At 43.0% G+C, this 18,436-nt stretch overlaps 1 protein-coding gene and 3 long non-coding RNA genes across 10 annotated transcripts in view; 1 reads left to right on the forward strand and 3 right to left on the reverse strand.

The window, feature by feature from the left end:
- LOC134220438 (protein couch potato) overlaps positions 1-18,436 on the reverse strand; it is a 549,209-nt gene that overhangs the window by 338,412 nt on the left and 192,361 nt on the right. The gene's annotated exons all lie outside the window — the stretch shown is intronic.
- LOC134227811 (uncharacterized) lies at positions 4,351-4,726 on the reverse strand. The gene is made up of 2 exons (XR_009983772.1): positions 4,681-4,726; positions 4,351-4,601 (listed from the first exon to the last, which is right to left on the reverse strand). It is a non-coding gene; the product is annotated as an uncharacterized LOC134227811 (long non-coding RNA).
- On the reverse strand, positions 4,733-8,297 carry LOC134227809 (uncharacterized). 3 transcript variants are annotated; one of them, XR_009983770.1, is made up of 5 exons: positions 7,903-8,281; positions 7,777-7,845; positions 7,330-7,697; positions 4,806-4,868; positions 4,733-4,748 (listed from the first exon to the last, which is right to left on the reverse strand). It is a non-coding gene; the product is annotated as an uncharacterized LOC134227809 (long non-coding RNA). The 3 variants fall into 3 exon arrangements; XR_009983769.1 differs by lacking the exons at positions 4,733-4,748; positions 4,806-4,868 and having other exon boundaries at positions 7,446-7,697; positions 7,903-7,981; positions 8,039-8,066; XR_009983768.1 differs by lacking the exons at positions 4,733-4,748; positions 4,806-4,868 and having other exon boundaries at positions 7,446-7,697; positions 7,903-8,297.
- LOC134227810 (uncharacterized) lies at positions 5,148-7,169 on the forward strand. The gene is made up of 3 exons (XR_009983771.1): positions 5,148-5,797; positions 5,857-5,901; positions 5,966-7,169. It is a non-coding gene; the product is annotated as an uncharacterized LOC134227810 (long non-coding RNA).

The following is an 18,436-nucleotide window of genomic DNA, read 5'->3' on the forward strand; positions in this document are numbered from 1 at the left end:
ATGGCTCTAAGGATCGCTTGATAACTCCTGCAGAGAAGGTCGCTGAAATAGGTCGTCACTTCGTCAGCTCACACAATCTTGGGCAGAACATCGTCAGTCCACACGAAGCAGCCGTCAACGAGCATGCTAACAACATCCATTTGATTCCCAACGATTTCTCGGAGGAGTTGGAGATCTCAGCTGACGAATTGACGGCCTATATCAAATCGTCGAAGAACATGAAGGCCCCAGGCTTCGACAGCATCCTGAATCTCGAGCTCAAACACATGAGTGCTCCGTTCTTTGAGCACCTCTCGCTGATCTTTAATCAGTGTCTCCGGCTTAGCTACTTCCCATCGTCCTGGAAGTCAGCGAAAGTCATCCCCATCCGGAAGCCTGGGAAGGATCCTTCCTCCCCAAAAGTTATCGACCCATCAGCCTTCTCTCAGGGTTATCCAAGCTATTCGAAAAAGCTATTCATCATCGGTTACTTGAGTCTGCCGAAAATCTCAACATCTTGCTCGAGGAACAGTTTGGTTTCCGACGCGGTCGGTCAACTGTACACCAACTGACCCAAGTTACCAAAGTCCTCAGACGGAACAAGTTTGTCTCGAAAACATCCGCCATGGCCTTACTCGATGTCGAGAAGGCATTTGACAATGTATGGCATGATGGCCTGGTGTACAAACTACAACGCTACAATCTTCCCAGCTACCTGGTGAAAATCATCAACAATTACCTGTCGGCAAGGACATTCCGGGTCTCAATCAGCGGAGCGAGTTCCAATGCGCACAACATCGTCGCAGGCGTTCCCCAGGGCAGTATCCTCAGGCCCCTGCTTTTCAATCTGTTCACCTCCGACATGCCAGAACCTCCAGAAGGCGGCATTCTGTCTCTGTTCGCAGATGACACATCCATCGTCTACAACGGTAGAGTGATCAGAGCGCTAGTGGCAAAACTCCAACGAGGCCTGGATGCCCTGACAGAGTACCTCACTAGCTGGAAGATCTGTATCAACGCGGCGAAGACCCAGGTCATCATTTTCCCCCACTCCAAATCCCCTAAACTTGTTCCGCCTGGGGACTGTAAAATCATCCTCAATGGCACGACCGTGGAATGGGCCAATGAGGCCGGCTACCTTGGCTTGACCCTCGACAGCAAGCTTATTTTCAGGCAACAGGTTGACAAAACGGTGACAAAGTGTAACGTCTTGTTGAAACTACTGTACCCTTTGATCAACCGCCGGTCGTCATTGTCCCTGAAAAATAAGCTTGCTGTCTACAAGCAAATCATCCTCCCTGTGATCGAATATGGCATGCCGGTCTGGGAGAGCTGCGCTAAAACCCACCACCTCAAACTTCAACGGGTCCAAAACAAATTCCTGAGGATGATCCTCAACACCCTCCCAGGACAAGAACATCCGAGGTCCACCGTCTGGCCGGAATAAAACCTTACATGAACGCTTTGGTGAGTGTAAAGAAAAGTTTAGGGTCCGTTGCTTGCATTCGGATCAGGCTCCAATTAGGGCGCTAGTTCCAATCTAGGTTATCAAATTTCTTATTGTAAATATTAGTGTACATAGTAGTTAGGTTATCAAATTTAAAAAAACAAACCAGCGCCTCCTAAAGGCCGTCATGATATATCATATTAACACTTAAATAACAATGTAAACATAAAAATTTAAAATTGAAGTTGGAGGGCCAAGCCGGCCGAGCACTGTACATGTAAAAAATAATTGTAGAACAGAAAATGAAACAATAAAGAAGAATTTTACTACTACTACTCAATAAAAAATCACAAAAAATAAAGACAAAAATAAAAAAAATAAAAAAATTAAGTTATTGTTATTTTTTCCGCGAAATGGTACATTCCGCCAAAATGTATTCACGAAAAGGTACAATCCATCGAATGTCGTACCGCGAAAACTTACATACCGTCAAATGTTATTCCGCGAAATGTTCAGCCGCGAAAATGAATTCAGCGAAATGCTTTTCGGCGAAAGTTTGTATATGGTTCTTTCTAAAAATACGTAACGCTAAATTTGGTGATTTTGGACACCCACCCTCCCCCTCGTAACACTTTTTGCCTCCCCCTTCAGCGTTACGTAATTTGTGAAAGACCCCATACTATTTGGCCGCAAAATGTACCTTTTAACCGAAAATCATTCCGCGGAATGTCATTTGGCGGAATTCAGTCAGAACAGCGGTTCTCAACCTGGGGTACATGTTCGCTGGCCCTAAGGGGTACCTCGGACAAAAATGCGTAATGGCGGAAATATTACAATTTCAATCAAAATTCATGGATGAAGTTTTATTGTGTATTTTCTATTTCAAAAATTTATATTGTACATAATATGTAATACGATCAATAAATCCCAATTGACACAAATAGCACAATGTATGAAGAGCAGTGGAACAAAAGATCAAACGAACAAAACATCGAATGAACAAAATGATTTTTTTTTCACTAAAACTCGGTTGCTTCGTTGCAAGAGGATTAGAAGCATCCTTTTACGCCTCTCGGAAGCCTTCTTCCATGCAGCTCGAAGGCTTCCTTTCAAGAGGCTCGGAAGCCTCCTTTCAAGTGGTTAGGCTGCCTTCTTTCAAGAGGCTCGGAAGCCTCCTCTCAAGAGGCTCGGAAGCCTCCTCTCAAGAGGCTCGGAAGCCTCCTCTCAAGAGGCTCGGAAGCCTCCTCTCAAGAGGCTCGGTAGCCTTCTCTCAAGAGGCTCGGAAGCCTTCTTTCAAGAGGCTCGGAAGCCTTCTTTCAAGAGGCTCAAAAGCCTCCTTTCAAGAGGCTCAAAAGCCTCCTTTCAAGAGGCTCTGAAGCCTTTTTCCAAGAGGATCGGAAGGCTCCTTTCGAGAGGCTCGGAAGCCTCCTTTCAAGAGGTTCGGAAGCCTCCTATCAAGTGGTTAGGTTGCCTTCTCTCATGAGGCTCGTAAGCGTGCTTTCAAGAGGCTCGGTAGTCTACTTTCAAGTAGTTCGGAAGTCTTCTTTCAAGAGGCTCGGCAGCCTCCTTTCAAGAGGCTCGGAAGCCTCACTCCAAGAAGCTCAGAATTCTTCTTTCAATAGGCTTGGAAGCATACTATCAAGAGGCTCAGAAGCGTTCTTTCAAGATGCAACGGAAGCTTCCTTTTAAGTGGCTCGAAAACCGCCTTCAAGAGGCTCGGAAGCCTCTCTACAAGAGGCTCAGAAGCCTCTAATAAAGAGGCGCGGAAGCCTACTCTAAAGGGACTCAAAAGCTTAAAGAAGCTTCCCTTCAAAAGGGCTCGGAATTATGTTTTCAAGAGGATTGGAAGCCTACTTTCGAGAGGGGGTACCTTAAATCATGCAAAAGTTCGAAGGGGTACCTCTCAAGAAAAAGGTTGAGAACCGCTGAGTTAGAATAATAATCATTGAAATATTTACCGCTTTCTGCTTAAATACATGCAATGCGGGCTATTTTTTTGGAATTGTGATTTAAATAATGAAAGAAGGTAAATTTCTTTGAATGACTGCATCCGGTCGATATAACGCAAAGTGAGAACACAATGCCTTCTTGAAATGGACACGTTTGCTCGGTATAAAGCAAAGAGAAACGATAATGTCTACTTTTAATGGATGCGTCTGCCCTAGAGATGGACGGGCATTCACATTTTGCAAACCCGAACCCGATTTGTAAATTTCCTTCAAACCCGGACCAGACCCGAAACCAGAATTGTATTGCCATCTTTTTTCTTCCCATGAAAATTTTGCTCAATTTCCGTCAAAAGCAGGACTACTCAGTAGTCCCGCTTTTGACGGGAATTGAGTAAAATTTCCGTGGGAAGAAAAGAGAGGACAATACAGTTTTACTCAGTCACTGACCGACAGTGAAACTCGCCAGCTCAGGGACTTTGGGTTTGGAATCTACAGGGTCGTTATTTCTATGATTTTGAGCATAAACATCGCCACTTGTCGGCAGGGGGTACACATACTAGGCAGGAACAGTACTTACTTTGACTTTGGATCGAACACTGGTTGATTATGAATAGGGCTATGAAACAACGATGAAACCTAGAAGGGGGGGGGGTCTAAATGCAAAGTCTGATTCACTTGCGAATCACAAGGACGTCGAGGCTTGACGGTTCCTTTCGAACCCGGGAATAACGAGCAAAAGCGAAATTTAGTGGAAATATCATTAACCGGGGTTTCCTCTGACTGAACATACGAGGCTAATATTCAAATTAACAATACCGGTTTATTTGGTCACATCGTCACATGAGAGGGGGGGGGTTACTTGCGGTTTAGCTGCTGTTTGGTGGTCTGGTTGGCCGGATGGTGGCCACGGAGGTCGACGAGCGGTTGATCAGGCCGCCCATCGGAACGCGTTGTGGTTCGTCATGGCGTCTTGGCACACTGGCTTTGGCCGGAGGATGATGGGATTGAAGATGGCGTCGTCGCACAACGGTCGACGGGATTGAACCGGCTCTGGCCGGCAGATGGTCGGAGAAAGATGGCGTCGTCGCTGACACCGAACGACGGCCTGGATTGGACGTTCACTCAGGCTTCTTCTTGCTGGGTCTGGTTCACTGCGCGTCCGGGAGTTCCGGAAATAGTATTCTGCCAAAGAAAGGCCACAAACAAAAGAAAAAGGCCCGCTGGACCTAACCACAACACATTAGACCCCTTGTGACGTCCTCTCACTTAGCCTCTAACTTTTTCACATTTTAACTAATCATTTACCTTTTTCTTGTTGGTATTTCTGATTGTTTTGTTTGTTCACTTGCTTTTCTTGGGTTTTAATTCGTGTTCTACAACAATTTACTAACATTAGTTTTAAGTAATTATTAACTTTAACAATAACTAACCGTACTAATAATCACCGTTTTAGACTGTGGTGATTTTAATCCGTACTAACTTGCATGTTTGTACTAAACAAATAACAATCTAGAGAAACAAACAATTAATAACACTTCCACTAAAACGAGGTACTAACAAACTAACCTCAAAATTAAATAACATTTACACACGCGCGCACTACTATTACGTACAAGAATCCACAGCAAAAAGAGAACATTCACATTCGACATTCCATCTTTTATACTTTTCTAGGTATAAACATTGAACAAGTACAATGTTCAATTTTAATGTTTAATTTTATAGTTCCGCACCCTATTACATGATTTCACCTGCGCTCCATCTGCACGTCATTCAAAATGAGCGGGGTAATGTTTTGCTCCGTTGCTCAAACTGCTCGATTATGCGTGGCCACTCACAACTGACAGTTTTGACATTTATACGCTCTATCACACCACCCATGTCATTGATGAAGCGATGCTCATAGTTGAATAACTTTCCAAAAGGGTGTATTGGGTCGAAATTGGGATAATGAATTCGGGAAATGGAACTTGTGGTGGAGCTACAAGTAGGATTTGTAACCGACGGTTACAATACCCCATCGTCCCTCCTTCCAAAATGATTGAATTTTCATTAGAGTAAATTTTATTTACGGGTTTTAGCATTTTATGCACATCATTAGCCCTTTGCTAATCTTAAATCTTCATCACTCATGCGAGGAAGGGAAGATACAACATGGTAACTCAGTTCTGCCTTTGGAACTGTCAAACCATTGACTAATAAACCAATGTTTACCTTTCGACGCGAGTCAAAACAAAACGATTTCGCGATTCTCCGTTTTTCCCAAGTGAATCTTACACCAATCTCGCGTTATGACGATTTTCCGCGGGTTAACCGGTTTCGCGAACCGAAAACTACTCGGTCGGGTTCCCATTTGGCGGTAAATGGGAACCGTGAGAAATTGATTTCCTTTTCGCGGCGGAGGATAATTGGTATTCACCTGGTAAGAGAAATATATTTTGTAAACAAAGGTATGCAATTAAATTGTTTGATTTTTTCCAGCATCTCAACCTCATTCATCAACATCCGCGTCCGGACATCTGAATGGTGAGTAATTAATGAGATAATACGACTGATCTGAAGAAACTTCAATGACCAGTTTCGGTTTCAGATTCGGAATTTCGATCGTCCGCCGAATATTTGGGACGGGATTGCCGGCAGCGCCAGTTCTCCTCGAACTGGTCCCGTTAGAAGAAGATGGGAATCATTACCAGCAGAGCACACATCCTGTGGAAAGGATGGGTCCGCTACAAATTTGATCGGATTGTTTCATCCGGATTAACCCTCAGGTGGTGACCCGAGAAAAATACTTTTTAATACTCTCGCTGTATTTCAGGAGAAAAAAATAAAAGTCATTGTAGGTTGTTTTCATACTTTTTTCAGGAAAATGTCCTTAGTCTGAATGTCGTCGCGTCCGGTAAATGCGTTGTTATTTGTCAACATGATAAATGTAAACGAATGAAATAGTCGAAATAGGTGCCACTGATTACGGGCGTGGAATTTACACGGGTTCGGAAATACTTTTAACGAGCTAACTACTTGATCTGTCGATGGAACTAAAACGAACGAGAAAACGTCCGCGATCAATCGTCATTAGTGCTGCCGTTTTGGCGCATATTTCGCGTTTGTTTACCGCCGTAGACAATATCGATCGTTTTAATCGCGCTATTGGTTTACTTTCACGTCGAGTTCCGCGCCGTATGAGCTTTTTATCGGGTTTGCTCAATATGCTATTGAGATTTCCCATTGTGAATGAATAATCATCCGGCTGTTCTACGCGAATGAATGAAAATCTAATTAAGTACGCAATACACTATCGTTTAATGGACCGCTAATTGAAATATCCTAAAATTTGTTCAAGCGTTTCCTAATTTATTAAACTGCGCTTTGAAACGCATTTGGGGAATAAATGTCTGAGAAATTTATCACTTTTCAAAACAACTGTTCCAAAAGAACCTTCGTTTGGAGAACGAAGCAAGTTACCAAAAACAAATAGGGCTTTGTTTTTCTCGTCCCCACCGGGGGAAATGAAAATTCAAAATCATTTTGGTTTAGTCAGGCGCCAATTGAAACTCGCCAGCTCAGGGACGTTGTGTTTGGAATCTACAGGGTCGTTATTTCTATGATTTTGAGCATAAACATCGCCACTTGTCGGCAGGGGGTACACATACTAGGCAGGAACAGTACTTACTTTGACTTTGGATCGAACACTGGTTGATTATGAATAGGGCTATGAACCAACGATGAAACCTAGAAGGGGGGGGGGTCTAAATGCAAAGTCTGATTCACTTGCGAATCACAAGGACGTCGAGGCTTGACGGTTCCTTTCGAACCCGGGAATAACGAGCAAAAGCGAAATTTAGTGGAAATATCTTTAACCGGGGTTTCCTCTGACTGAACATACGAGGCTAATATTCAAATTAACAATACCGGTTTATTTGGTCACATCGTCACATGAGAGGGGGGGGGGGTTACTTGCGGTTTAGCTGCTGTTTGGTGGTCTGGTTGGCCGGATGGTGGCCACGGAGGTCGACGGGCGGTTGATCAGGCCGCCCATCGGAACGCGTTGTGGTTCGTCATGGCGTCTTGGCACACTGGCTTTGGCCGGAGGATGATGGGATTGAAGATGGCGTCGTCGCACAACGGTCGACGGGATTGAACCGGCTCTGGCCGGCAGATGGTCGGAGAAAGATGGCGTCGTCGCTGACACCGAACGACGGCCTGGATTGGACGTTCACTCAGGCTTCTTCTTGCTGGGTCTGGTTCACTGCGCGTCCGGGAGTTCCGGAAATAGTATTCTACCAAAGAAAGGCCACAAACAAAAAGAAAAAGGCCCGCTGGACCTAACCACAACACATTAGACCCCTTGTGACGTCCTCTCACTTAGCCTCTAACTTTTTCACATTTTAACTAATCATTTACCTTTTTCTTGTTGGTATTTCTGTTTGTTTTGTTTGTTCACTTGCTTTTTCTTGGGTTTTAATTCGTGTTCTACAATAATTTACTAACATTAGTTTTAAGTAATTATTAACTTTAACAATAACTAACCGTACTAATAATCACCGTTTTAGACTGTGGTGATTTTAATCCGTACTAACTTGCATGTTTGTACTAAACAAATAACAATCTAGAGAAACAAACAATTAATAACACTTCCACTAAAACGAGGTACTAACAAACTAACCTCAAAATTAAATAACATTTACACGCGCTCACTACTATTACGTACAAGAATCCACAGCAAAAAGAGAACATTCACATTCGACATTCCATCTTTTATACTTTTCTAGGTATAAACATTGAACAATTACAATGTTCAATTTTTATGTTTAATTTTATTGTTCCGCACCCTATTGCATGATTTCACCCGCGCTCCATCTGCACGTCATTCAAAATGAGCGGGGTAATGTTTTGCTCCGTTGCTCAAACTGCTCGATTATGCGTGGCCACTCACAACTGACAGTTTTGACATTTATACGCTCTATCACACCACCCATGTCATTGATGAAGCGATGCTCATAGTTGAATAACTTTCCAAAAGGGTGTATTGGGTCGAAATTGGGATAATGAATTCGGGAAATGGAACTTGTGGTGGAGCTACAAGTAGGATTTGTAACCGACGGTTACAACAGTCACAGTCACCGACCGTCTCTAGTCTGCCCGGTATGAGGTGAAAGCAGCTGATAATGTCTTCTTTAAAAGAACGCGTCGGCCCGGTATAAGGAGAAAGGAGAAGTAACGCCTTCTTTAAATGGATGCATCGGCCCGGTATGAGGCGAAAGGAGATGATAATGCTTTCTTTAAAAAAAAACGCGTCTGCCCGATATAAGGTGAAAGGAAGAGTTACGCCTTCTTTAAATGGATGCATCTGGCAAGTATAAGGCAAAGGTGTTGATAATGCCTTCTTTGGAGGCATTTTTTTGTTCTTCCCTGAAGAAGCTGTAATAAACACCGAAACGTCGGATAGTTGACGCAAAAGCCGTTTTGGCTTTTCATAAAGACTGAAAGAATCGGAAAATACCGTCGTCAATAATTAATCACAGTCGAAAGCAACAATTAATGTTAAATAATATCGTCTGTCCGGTACAAAACGAAGGGAGGATATAATGCCATATTTAATTGAATACGTTTTCTCGGTATAAGGCGAAAGGAAGAAATAAAGAGTTTTTCATAAAAACGTCTATCCGTAACAACCGTAACAAAGTAAAGAGTGGACATAATCCCTTCATTATATCTGGCCTGTCTGCTAATTTTCTGCTATTTTGAAAACTATTTCTACATATTCTGGGAGGCTTTCCTTAGCCGTGCGGGAAGATGCGTGGCTGCCAAGCAAGACTATGCTGAGGCTGGGTTCAACTTGTGGCCCTGTCTAGGAAATTTATCGGAAAAAAATTTCGGCTTTTTTAGGTATACAATTTTTAACGTGTTAATCTCGTGTTATACGAATGGAAAAAATGGTAATTTGGCTTAGAAGTCTCGCAGGTATTAATTGTGGATATGGTTAATGAACACTAAGGTATTATTATTAATATTCCGCGAACTGTTACATTCAGCAAAAAGTCATTCGGCCAAAAGGTACAAACCGCCGAACGTCGTACCGCGAAAAGTTAAATGTTATTCCGCGAAATGTTCAACCGAGAAAATGAATTCCGCGAAATAGACCTCGGCGAAATGTTATGCAATCAAAAACCTACGCATGATATCATAGATGCCTGCAATGTGTGGTTTCGCCCGCGCAACATATCGCAACCACATTTGATAAAGGGGAAGGATCGTTTGTCCGAAACCTATTTGGCCGGAAGCCATTTGGCCGAATGCCACTAGGTCGAACAATCAATTTGGCTGAAACCCATATGGCCGGAAGTCATTTGGCCGAACAAGGCATTTTGCCGAATAGGGCATTTTGGCCGAATAGGACCGAATAGGACATTTGGCAGAAATGGACATTTGGCCGAATAGGACATTTGGCCGAATAGGACATTAAGCCGAAAAGGACATTTGGCCGAAAAGGTCATTTGTCCGAATAGGTCATTTGGGCGAACACATGGCTAAGTCATTTTAAAAATAAGAAATAAGGTGTGAAACTACTTATTTCCCACTCCTCACTGTGAAAAGTGAAACGTCTCACTTATCATTGTGTTTGTAATTTAAGTTTTTACCAATACTGGGTGCGAGGCAGCAGTCCGAAACCTATATGGCCGGAAGCCATGTGGCCGAATGCCACTAGGTCGAACAAACAATTTGGCTGAAACCCATATGGCCGAAAGTCATTTGGCCGAACAAGGTATTTGGCCGAATAGGGCATTTTGGCCAAATAGAACCGAATAGGACATTTGGCAGAAATGGACATTTGGCCGAATAGGACATTTGGCCGAATAGGACACTTGGTCAAATAGGACATTAAGCCGAAGAGGACATTTGGCCGAAAAGGTCATTTGTCCGAATAGGTCATTTGGCCGAATAAGTCATTTGAAAAATAAGAAATAAGGTGTCAAACTACTTATTTCCCACTCCTCACTGTGAAAAGTGAAACGTCTCACTTATCATTGTGTTTATAATTTAAGTTTTTACCAATACGAGGCGGCAGTGCACTAGTGGGGGATGTTGTGCCAATGATAAAAAGAAGCAGCGATTTGATACACTTTCAACATATATACAGCGTTGAACCGATTTTGTCTCTCCCCGATTTTGTCTACCTCTGATTTCTGCGGGTTTTTGATCCGATTTTATCTCCCTGTAAAATTTCTAACATTGCAAACGTCCTTTCTATTATCGTCCTTAATACTAAAGCAAATAACAAAATATTTTTTTATAAAAAAGTTGTTTAAAAAAATCATTTCAGAGATGAGCCAGCCTAGCGCTGCTCTGTCAAGGCTTTTGTAAGTTATTATTTAATAATCGGTACTGTTAACGTGAGGCATACACTGCTTTATATTGGTGATTCAAATCACCGGCTTACGATCGTAGGGACGTAACTGAATTGCTCGATTTGTTTCGTCGATGTTCTCTTCTTATCGATGCAATGAATTTTGGCAGATTGTCGTAGATTTTTTGGTTCGGGATGATAAAGGATGGTATCTGTCAGAAGCAACAATCACGGATATAACGCAACTAGCGTTATTACGAAAGAAAAAAATATTAAGAGAAATCGAATAATGCAGCTATGCTCTTATGAAACTAAGTACGAGAAATGTTGAAAATATAAAAAGAATCTATTTTGTAACATGCCCTTTTCCAACACCTTAAAATTCACCAGGGGGTGATAAAAACGGGACAATACTATAATGCAGTGATCCCCAATGTGCGGCACTCGAAGCCTTTTCCTGCGGCCCGCTAAGGGTTTCAGAATATACACTGCATGTGGCCCATTGATAAACATCACATCCAGGAAAAGCTTTCATCGTGTCCAGTTTTTCGTTATGTTCTGGCTGGGCATGTATCAAGTTCACATCATCATGATGTTCAAGAAACATATAAACCAAGAATCTTTATATCATCCTGATTAAATAAATTTCTCACTTCATACATGCTATGTACACACTTAAATTCATAATTGCAGCTCGGTAATTTTTTTTACTGATTTTATCCTGTAAAAAATATTTTTTACCGGAAGCTCGGCTAACAGTCGGAAAATTACTGACATCTGTAATATTGTTCACCGATCGCTCTGTAGAAAGAAATGTCAAAAATGTTAACTACCGAGCTCCCCGGTTGTCGTATAGATACTTCTATATTTTAAACCGTGTTCTGTAAATCATTTTACTAATGTCGGTACACTTAAAACCGAGTCCTCAGTTACGATAGTAGATTTGCGTGATGCACGAGATAGCGCCATTTTTTAAAAATCTTTTCGTGTTTGAAATTGAGCAGAGCAGAAAAAATCAAACAAATTAGGTGTTGTGTTGTAACTTGTAAGTAATATAATTAAGCTTTGTTGGATAAACTTAGTTTTACATTACTTTTTCAGCAAATTCCTCTTAGATGAATTTTCCTCGAGGTGGCATAACTGACGAGAAAGGACGCTCGGAGATCTTCCAGCTTTTCATCTACACGTGGCATCTACTCTCATTGTTTACTGCCTATTTTCACGATGAAAACATTCCGTAATACTTTTAGTTTTTTGCCTTTTTTGTTCCCAAAGAATCTGATTTTATTTTCAATAAAGTGGGATTTGCGCGATTTCCCACGAAAAATATCTCCCGAAATGTGCAAGCGTTGGTCGTCCCCCTTGGTACAAACGAACAAAATAATGTGCGCATTGAGTTATTCCAAATGAATAATAAAAATATATTTAATTCATCAGTTTTGTTTTTAATAATTACGACTGAAATGAAAAAAAAAATTACAAACATTTCGGATATTTTTTACAAATGTACCGTAAAAAAATACCGAATTACTGTTAGAAAAGTACTGAGACATCTGTAAAACTGATTTTTTGACACGAGAATTGTCTTGGAAATTACCGGGATGCTCGGTATTATTTTACCGAGTGCTCGGTGGATTTTACAGAACATATCGGTAAAATTTGACACTTCAACAGATAGGAAGCAATACCGAGGGCTCGGTTGTCGATGTAGTTTACCGAGCTGACTACCGAGAGCTCAGCTGTTGAGATTTCGGTAATCTGGTAACCGACCCCGGTAAAAAAAATTAAGTGTGTAGGCTAACGGCAACATACTTTGATGGTATTTTTGGCGCTTTAACCAAGCTGAATATTTAACGTTCTTAGGTAAAAATAAGGTTGTCATACATTGCACCCTAAAATGAATTCTCTCATTCTTCAAAATAAGTTAAGTTGTGGCAAAATTCGATTGGAAATTACTTGATTTATAATTCCTGAAAATGTGTCATGTTAACGTAAGGTGCGCTCAGACGTTGCAAGCAAATCACTCGCAACGAGCATTTTGCTCGCAGAAAGTGACAACTGTCAAAAATTTGCCTGTCTGACTACACTGTAAGTGATTCCATGCAAACAAATGACAACGCGTAAGCAAACGCTCGCTTGCAATGTGTGACTGCTAAGCGTTAAAAGTTTTCAACTCGCAGAAACGGAATTGCGCTTGCTAGTGCAGCACTAGCAAATTTTTCGCTCGCAAAAGTGAAAACGTTTTCAGGTGACAGTGTTGCACTGCAAAAATTGGAATGAAATTAGATTTTGTGGCCGAAAAACAAGTTTTTCGTTTTTGTTTATATTTGCATGAGAGTAAATCTGACATTTGCTCGAAGTAAAAAACTGCTAAGTGTGACTGCAATTGCGAGTGCTCTCAGAAATCATTCCCTCGCACGAGTGATTTGCTTGCAACGTCTGACGGAGCCTGTACTTTACACTAAGAAAAATGTTCAACGAAATCAAGATACTGTCATGCTGCGATTAGTGCGATGAAGAAAAGGTTTCCGGAAAATTCAATTGCTTGCAAATAATGAAACACGGTAAACAGTTCAGAGTTTCGGCCCGTTATTGAGTCTTTTTCCTGATGAGCATTTTTCTTGAAAAACGATCAAATAAACGAGTCGACACGTCGGGCAATGCAGGTATAATGCCGTTTGAATATATCATCTCCAGTAACATTTTGATTTTATAATGGTTTTAAGGCGCTCTTGTAGAGCAAATAATTGTCTTCAAGAGCGTTATAAAACTAAAAATGTTACTTGGAATAAGCATTAGCATTAGCATTGAGCATTTCGCACAAATTCGTAGGTGGTACAAGCCAAGACTATTGTACGAGAGTAGCATCACTTTCATCCGTTACCACAGATATTGATTTGGGACTAATCACTATCTCTTGGAAGCAATGCTCCCTGCAACAGTCGAGATCTGTCCTGGCCACGTCCTTGCGAATGCTGGATGGTTAGTTTGACACCTACTTAAGAAAGATGTAGAGCGCTCTACTACCCCTCAAAGGTGCCATGGGAGGTTTTGTGGAAGGTTATAACAGTAGGAATCGTTTTGGTAGAACGTGAAACACAGAAGAACTAAGATAGAAATACAAAGTAGGAAAGGAACGAGCCTGGAATTGAACCCATGACCTCCTGCTTACAAGGCAGAAGCGGTAGCCACTAAACCACCGAGCTCGTCGGTGTAATGCCGTTGGAATATATCAGATCAAAAAAGGCAGAAAATAAGTACTGCTGGTAAGTTCACCTGACTTCAAAAACACGTTTCAAACATGCTGTCGTTATTTGCAACAACTTTCATTGAACAATAATCATCGAGGATAAAAACAGTTCAAACTCTTAGAATCGGTCGACAGATGTTTATTTGGTAAAAAACTTTTGCCAACTAAACCGAGGAGATTTTGTTACGAAAGTAAAATTTCACGCTAAGTCCGCTATCGCAGAAGTATGTAATAATATGAACTAAAACTCAGCTACGCTGTAGAATGTAATGCCCCTACAAGTATATTTTTTAAACAGATCCTTTGATTACTTTGTATTATACTTCAAAATTCAATTCGAAATGATAAGCAAATATTGCAAATATACCGCGGCCCGCTTCAGCAGTTTAAAACTGCTGTGTGGCCCTCGATAGTAAGCAGGCTGGGGACCACTGCTATAAGGTGTCCCGAATTGGCTCAAAAAAGTTCTGGTCAATTTAGTGTAGCCTGAAGCCAAACTCATTCTCGTTTGGCTCAATTGAATCACAATCACAATTGAAATCCAAGCATCAAAGCGTGTGACGTCAAATTCATGTGGTACACTGTAAAAACGGAAATCAATATGCCTCAACCGTGTCTCCGCTCGTATATGGAATCTATAATGTCTATAGTATTTAACTATGTTGCACCAGTGCAATAATTGATACTTTTAAGACAATACATGGTCTATAAATGTTCCATGAACTCCTTTTGCACTATCACTATCACTACTGTATCCCGTATACTACTTGTGATTCTGTTTCCAATACCGCTCGACCTATGCAAGTGAGAAGGATAATCCCCCACACCCCTGATTGGCCGTACCACATCAATCAGTTGGATGTGCATGTTTCCAATCTGTACTTTGCATAATTAATATCTTTTATAATTAAAAATGTATCGCAAACAGGTGAGGCGTCACTACTGTCGCCATCGTAGCCGTACTCGCTCGTTTTCGCAATGAGCGAATCAATGATCCGAAACCGAACATGCCAACTGGGACGGAATGGTGTGAGGCTGTTTTTAAATTGTGCATTAATACAGAATTAAACTCGACCTTCGATTGCAGCTGACGGACCTTGTTTTCGAGGTGAAGGGTGATGGGAGCTTTTTAATTTATTTCACCTAAAAACACGAAGATATATTCCCATATCACCAACAGTGATTCGTTGTAGGTGTAAACGACATGATATAGGTTGATGTGGGTTCATCAGTTGTTGATAGGTGGGACCATAAGTATCGTAGTTAGTTGTCATAGTCGAGGAGAATTTTGATTTTTTCAACGACTCATTCAATCAAGCAGTTCATAGAATTCGCACAAAGCGGTCGAGTATTTTAATATGAGCACAAAACCGCAAAAATGTGAATCTTGTTAAAACCAAACTATGTACATCGGAAGTAGTAGTTGACATATTGTGCTGTGGACAAATTGTATTCTCCTAGCCATACTCTAAGGTATTCGAAGTATTAAAACTTATCAATACTAGCGATAGTAACTCAAACCTTAAACCCCAAGTATGAACATACAAGTCACCTCTACCAAGCGCCTTTTTGCCTTTCTCGTATACTAAGTATACGGTAAAGGCTATATGATCGCTCCAAAAACAAACTTTTTATAGAAGGCCCGGAGACCCATAGTGTTATATACCAATCGACTCAGTTCGACGAATTGAGGTGATGTCTGTGTGTGTGTGTGTGTGTGTGTGTGTGTGTGTGTGTGTGTGTGTGTGTGTGTGTGTGTGTGTGTGTGTGTGTGTGTGTGTGTGTGTGTGTGTGTGTGCGCACAAAACGACGCAAAAAATGTCACTCATTTTTCAGGCACTTATCCTCAACCGATTTGCTCGCAACAAATTGCATTCGACGCAGAATCCTTTCCCATTGTTTCCTATTGGAAATTGGCCAGGTCGGACTATGGGATCGGAAGTTATGGTCAAAATACAAATTTATACGTAAAAATCGCGTAAAAAATGTCACTCATTTTTCAGGCACTTATTCTCAACCGATTTGCTCGCAACAAATTGCATTCGACGCAAGATCCTGTCCCATTGTTTCCTATTGAAAATTGACCTGGTCGGACTATGGGATCGGAAGTTATGGCCAAACTACCTTTTGCCTTTCTCGTATACTAAGTATACGGTAAAGGCTATATGATCGCTCCAAAAACAAACTTTTTATAGAAGGCCCGGAGACCCATAGTGTTATATACCAATCGACTCAGTTCGACGAATTGAGGTGATGTCTGTGTGTGTGTGTGTGTGTGTGTGTGTTTTTTTTTTTTTTTACAAGGGTTAAAGGCCATCAAAAATCTGCGCGACAGACACCTCGAAGGCGAACAGGGCTGGGCTCTTTCCCGACCTGCTAAAAATGTGCCTTCCGGGTCCCTAATCCACCTTGGCTCGATTCCCCCGGGAGCACGAGATGCTGCGACTGCTTCGGGGGATGGCTGTGCTCATGCACTTCTTCTAAAACTCCGACCCCTAGATTATGCTAGTTCGCCGACTGGCTGACTGATCCACTGCTACTCGATCCCTCGGCGGTCGTGCCACAAACTTCCTCACTCGAATCCTCCTGACTTCCCCCGGCGTCGAGGGTGGTCCACCAGTTCCGGTGAAGGAAACTTCCGCACTGATGGTGCCCCGACTACCGGCGGCTATCGCAGGGGACGCTTTCGCGCATTGCGCCGACTTCGTCTTCGGGTTGCAGAGGTGGTCCGACAGTTCCGGTGGTGGATGACGTCCGCACTGGCGGTGCCCTACATACCCGAAGCACTTCCTTCTTCTTTCTTCAGCAGGTTGGCTGATCGAGTGCCGAGGTCGGTTCGACAATTCCGGTTGACAGAAGTCTTCCGGTTCACCTGCGCCCCGACTACCCGAGGCCAAACACTGCTCACTGTGCTGGATTTTCCTCTGAGCCGACCCTTGCTTGCTGGTCCCTTCTCCATCGACGCTGCAGCTCTGACATTATTTGTGTCACAACTCTGGTTACCGCATGCCACGTACCTTCATCGCGACACATTCGCTCTGCGATGTTGTCCGCCCTTATGGCAGGCATTCTCCTACGTGCCTCCGCAAACCTCGGGCAGTCGAATATCACGTGCTCTGGAGTCTCCTCTACGTTGATACACGCCGGGCAGAATGGCGATGATGCATGGCCACACCGGTGCAAATATTGGCGGAAACAACCGTGTCCGGACAGGAACTGTGTGAGGTAAAAGTTCACCTCACCATGCTCCCTGTTCACCCACGTCGACACATTGGGGATGAGCCGATGGGTCCACCTTCCATTATCCGCATTGTCCCACTCCTGCTGCCACTTCACCATAGAGTCCAGTCTTACCGCCTTCCTCACATTTCTGGTATCCCTCCGTTGGTAGCACTCGATGTCCTCTGCTAGGGTTATGCAGACTGGAATCATCCCTGCGATAACGCAAACTGCCTCCGAGGAAATGGTTCGGTACGCACTCGCGACTCGAACGGCCATTAGGCGAAACACGCTGTTCAACTTTCTGCGGTTACGTTTCGTCTTGAGCGCAGCTCCCCAGGCTGGAGCTCCGTACCTCAGTATCGAGGATGCTACTGCTGCCAGAAGACGCCTACTGCTGCTTTTAGGACCACCCACGTTCGGCATGATCCTTGCAAACGCACTGACCATTTTAGATGCCTTTTCACAGGAATAGTCTACATGGGTGTTGAAATTCAACCGGTCGTCGATCATCACTCCTAGATGCCTCAAAGCCCGCACGGACGGTATGTTGTGCCCTCCTATGGTAAGCTGGATCCGCTGGATCTCGCGGCAGTTGCTAACCAGCATCACTTCTGTTTTGTGGTGAGCAAGCTGCAGTTTGACTCCATTCATCCAGTTTTCAACTGCGTCGGTCGTCTCCGCCACCAGCATTTCTACCTCTTCCAGCGACTCTCCGGTTATCGTTAGAACGACATCATCCGCGAATCCGAAAATCTTCACGCCTTTGGGCAACTTCAGTTTTAGAACTCCGTCATACATAATATTCCACAGCGTCGGGCCTAGAATGGAACCTTGCGGAACACCTGCGGTAACCCTAATCGACTTCTGCCCCGAATTCGTTTCGTAAACCAGGATCCGGTTCTGGAAGTAACTTTCAATGATTCTACACAAGTAGTCAGGAACCCGCATACCGTGCAGCGCTGCGGCGATAGCCTCCCAGCTGGCACTGTTAAAAGCGTTTTTGACGTCAATCGTTACTACAGCGCAGAATCGATTGCCGCGCCTCTTCTTCTTGGCCGCTTTCTCTGAAACTTCAATGACCGTCCTGATTGCGTCCACCGTCGATCTGCCTTTTCGGAATCCGAACTGCATTTCCGATAAGCCGGTCTCGCCTTCAGTGAACTGCGTCAGCCGATTAAGGATAATCCTTTCCAGAAGCTTCCCCAGTGTATCCAGCAGGCATATGGGCCTATACGATGCTGGAT

Source organism: Armigeres subalbatus, chromosome 3 (genome assembly GCF_024139115.2).
Source record: "Armigeres subalbatus isolate Guangzhou_Male chromosome 3, GZ_Asu_2, whole genome shotgun sequence".
NCBI lineage: Eukaryota > Metazoa > Arthropoda > Insecta > Diptera > Culicidae > Armigeres > Armigeres subalbatus.